The 4,640-nt window shown below is 35.0% G+C and overlaps 1 pseudogene; it reads left to right on the top strand.

Moving 5' to 3' along the window:
* On the top strand, positions 1–2,891 carry LOC148588123 (uncharacterized; annotated as a pseudogene).
* Positions 2,892–4,640: the final 1,749 nt, after the last annotated feature.

The following is a 4,640-nucleotide window of genomic DNA, read 5'->3' as shown; positions in this document are numbered from 1 at the left end:
ATGTCCAACAAGAAGAAAAGAGGTCCGAATAAATCCACTAAGTTCAATCAGCTTTTTAAGGATGGTCGTCCTGTTGAGATAACAATCCCTCTCAAGGCAAGAGGACCTGTAGGAAAAAATGCGAGTTATTTTAGTAGGAGGGTGACACATGTCGTTCGTGGACACGCCGAGCTCTGGCATAGTTCTTGGACTCGTGTCTCACCAAGTGAGCAGCAACGGTTAAGAGCTCGTGTTTTGGTGAGTTATAATGTTTGAGGTTATGTTATTTACTACATATAATATAAAATGCTAAGACTATTGTTATTTATAATATATAGGCTGAGTGGACTTTAGACGAGCATTTGGCTAACCATATTGGATCTATTGAGTTGGCTTTATCAAATAGTTATAGAACACTTCGTCATGGATTTCACCGTCATTTTCTTAAATTCGGTGGTGATAAAGACTCAACAATCGCGAAGACAAAAGTTCCAAAGCTTATCTCACAACCCATGTGGCTTAAGATATGCGAGTCATTTGAATGAAAGGTAAATATTTTTAAACTAAATTGACAACAAATCTAAAGGAGTATAATTTTGTAATAATTTAGTGAAAATTTGTCACAGGACAAGTCCACACGTAATAAGAAGAATAGATCGGAGTTGAAGACCAATCACACATCTGGCTCTAGATCTTTTCTTAATCATCGCCATAGTGAGGTAACAATTTTATACTATTACATTATTTTAATAATTATGTTTAGAGCATATGTTAATTATATGTCGATTATGTGTACGCAGGAGAGGATGAAGAAGAGCCCAATCTAATTGACTTTTATAAGATCTCTCACACAAATAAAGACGGGAAATTTGTGACTCCGCAGTGTGAAGAACGATACGTAAGTAGTTGAAATTTCTGGTCTCTGTTAATATCTTGTCTCACATTGTTATACGACTAACCTATTGATTTTGGTTGCTTCTGAAGAATTTGATGATAGAGAAGTTGGCTGACAAAGAGGTAGAAGTAGATGAAGAGGAAATATTTACATAAGCTCTTGGTGGGAAACGTTCTGGCCATGTTAGAGGGATGGGAAAATTTGTCATACCTACTCCATCATCTTCTTCGCAAGTATATGGCACCCAACTCAACCTTGAGTTGGAGGAAACAAATAGAAAAATAGAGGAACTGCAAAATGAGTTGGTGGAAAAAGATAGAAAAAAAGATGAACAAATAGAGAAACTGCAAAATGAGTTAGTGGAAAAAGATAGAAAAAAGGGATGAACAAATAGAGCAAATTAGACAAGAATCAAAGCGCCAATTTGATCTCCTAATGTCACGTGTTTTAGGTAAAATAGTTGTGTGATAGATATGTTTCGTTATGCTTTAATTGAACCCGAACAACTAATTTATTACTGATGACATCTTTCTTTTCTTTTCTATATGTTATAGGAACACAAGGTCTGAATATTGCTCATTTTGATTGGAATGTTTAAAGAAACATGAAAATGGGTAAGAATTTTGCTCATTTTGTGATTTATTTACTACTTTGATGGAATTTGGATGATTGATTTTCGGATGGAAGTTTGATTTTGGTTGATGTGTTAAAGTATCTATCAACTCCAGTTGATTGTTTCTCCTTTTAGGTAATTGTAATGTGCAAACTAGAAAATTGTATTTTTCCATCAGCAATGGCTGCAAATGGATGTTAGTGAGGAATGTGTTCTTTTATTGAGATTGATTTATTAATTATCTAAAAAAAAGTTAGGAATGTGAAACTAGGAATTTGGGTCTTGTTTATAATTATAAGGAAACTTCATTTTGGATTTACTTATTTTGTGTTCTCTGGGAACTTCTGCTGTTATCTTAGGAAATTATTTAAATTTACAGCTTATGAGGCATTTTTACACTTGCGATAGTCACTCAGGGCGTTTTGGTGTTAGATTTTTTTTTTTCTTATCAAAACCAAACATATGCAAACATCATTCTCTCCTTGCACCGTTACTGCTGCTGGTTGTGGAGTAAAAGTCTTGGCAGTGCAGTTCTTCATCTTGTAGGTCATTTCGTTGATGATAAAATTTGGAGGAAAGAAATAAGAACTTGGATTCTCATAATGATTTTTGGTTAGAAACTGGGTATTGTAAATATGCCCTATCATCTTTCATTTCGTTTTCTTCAGTAATCAAACAGGAATTTTTTTTTTTTTTTTTTTAATTATTACATTAAGTCTGCTTGTGGTTCTCATAAGCTGCTGCTGATGTTCATAATTTTCTTTTATTTGGGTTTTGTTTGTATTTTGTATGATTTTTCGGATCTGATCTTTGTATATATTAGGTTGCTTAGAAAAGTGAGGAAGAATGGAAAATAAGCAAATATTTTATTTCTTACTTCTTAGTTTGTTGAGCTGCACGCCTGGCGCCTGCACCATGTGTGTTTCTTTGTGCCATGTAGGGAAAGATATTTGATTTCATTTTTAGATATTTGATTTGGTTTTTCTCAAGGTGCCATGTAGGGAAAGATTTTTTCCATTCAAATAAATCTTGTTCTTCAACTTTAGCAGCCTGTTCATATGGCTTTCCATTGTCCCAAGTCTCAAGCCCCGCAATTTCTTCATTGTTTGGTTGGGAACCTGTTGCTTTGTCTTGCCATGATTTACTATATCAATTATGGTATGAAATTCCTCTATGCTGTGATACATGATGGACAATGTTCTTTTTCTACTACGTTTTTTCATGTTTGAGTAGCAACTGTTTGTCCAACTATGTGGTTATTATATTAGACACGCTTGTAGTTTTTAAGTGAGTTTTCTTGTCTAATATATGCTCTTCTTCTCTGTGCAGTTATATATGGTATTGATGAGTCGTACAGGTTATCAGTTCTTACATCTGGAAAGCTTTTTTTGTAATCCTTTTTTTTGCTGCTTAGCTATATATGAAGTTTAATTTCTCAATGAACATTGTTGTTGATGTATGCCTTCTTTGGCACTTGCTTAAAACTTGACAATTATGTAGTTTTCTCATGCCATTTTTGAGACTTCTTCACTTGTAATTAATTCTGTTTTAGACCTTTTAGCATATTTAATTAGAAAAAGAGTTCTTAAGTAAGCTTTAATATATTGTTATGTTTAGATCATTTATACCAAACAATTTAAAACATTAATCGGCCAAAAAGAAAAGCATTTGATGTTGACGACGACGATCATCAGCAACGACGACATTTGCTGTCACTAATGCATGCTAAATATTGTTGCTAAAATGTGCATCATTAGCGACGACATTTGTCGTCGCTGATATGTGCCTCATCAGCGACGACATTTGTCGTCGCTGATGCGTGTGTCATCAGCGACGACACATGTCGTCGCTGATGCGTCTGTCATCAGTGACGACAATGTCGTCGCTGATGACAAACACATCAGCGACCCCATCGACTTTATGAAGCATTTTCAGCGACCACCTTTTACAGTTATTAGCGACGACTTTTGTCGTCGCTGTTAATACTTATCAGCGACGACATGCAATGTCGTCGCTATTTAGTCTTTAACGACGAACTACTTGCAACGACAAGGAGCGACGACCATAGTCGTCGCTAATGACCATCAGCGACGACATGTGGGCTTTTAGCGACGACATGTGGGCTTTTAGCGACGACCCGGGGTCGTCGCTAAAGACTGATTTTCCTGTAGTGTCATCATCCACACAATTACTTTCATCCTACCATTTCCATCCATAGCTTCTCACTTTCTCTTCAAACTATATATTATGAGGAAGATGTATATATATATATATATACAACATTTATACAACATCCATAGCTTCTCACTTTCTCTTCAAAAAAACGTCTTTATTTTGAAAGTAACCCATGGATATATCCATGGGACTTTCAAAATAAAGATTTTTTTTTTTTTTTTAAATGGATGATGATGGTGATATATATATATATATATATATGTCCGCACAAGAGGGGGGAAGGGAATTCGAACTAGTGACCTCCGCTTCATTAGACGTGGTCCCAACCAATTGAACTACCTCTTGGGAACAAATGGATGATATCGTTTACATGCAAAGAGCTCACTACAAAAAAATCAGCAATTAAATATCGACACCAATCAATTTACGTCATTTTTGCCATGTCGTTTCAGTTTGGCTGTAATACCCTCGGTTGATAATATTTTTGTATGCCGTTTTAGCCACATACGACACCTATTTACATCGTTTCAAAATGAAACAACGTAAATAGTTTGGCATTATTTTTGTGTAAATTAACGACATTAAAAACCAAAGAAAAAAAAAAAAGAAAAAAAAAGAAGCTATGATGTGATGATTAAATTGTTTAAGAATGATGAATTTCAAAGTTGGGCAATCAAATATCATGTCTATTAGTTAGAGTCATTGCTTTACAGTTAGGGGTGTAAACGAGCCGAGTTTGAGTGAGCTTCCCTTATTCAGGCTTGGCTCGCTTAAATTTTACTCGAGCTCGAGTTCAAAGGCGAGCCAAAAAAATCGAGCTCAAGCTAATAATAAGTCGAACCGAGCCAGCTCGCGAGTTTGCTCTTATATTTAATGTTTTTGTTTTTTTTTAAAAAAAATTTAACTTCAAGTACTCTTAAACGGCTTAAGAAGTTAGTTTGCATATGAGTATTTGCTTAACCTGGCTAGTCGAGTATG

This window comes from Corylus avellana, chromosome 1 (genome assembly GCF_965113065.1).
Source record: "Corylus avellana chromosome 1, dhCorAvel1.hap1.2, whole genome shotgun sequence".
Lineage (NCBI taxonomy): Eukaryota > Viridiplantae > Streptophyta > Magnoliopsida > Fagales > Betulaceae > Corylus > Corylus avellana.
This window is presented reverse-complemented; position numbering and strand designations above follow the sequence as displayed.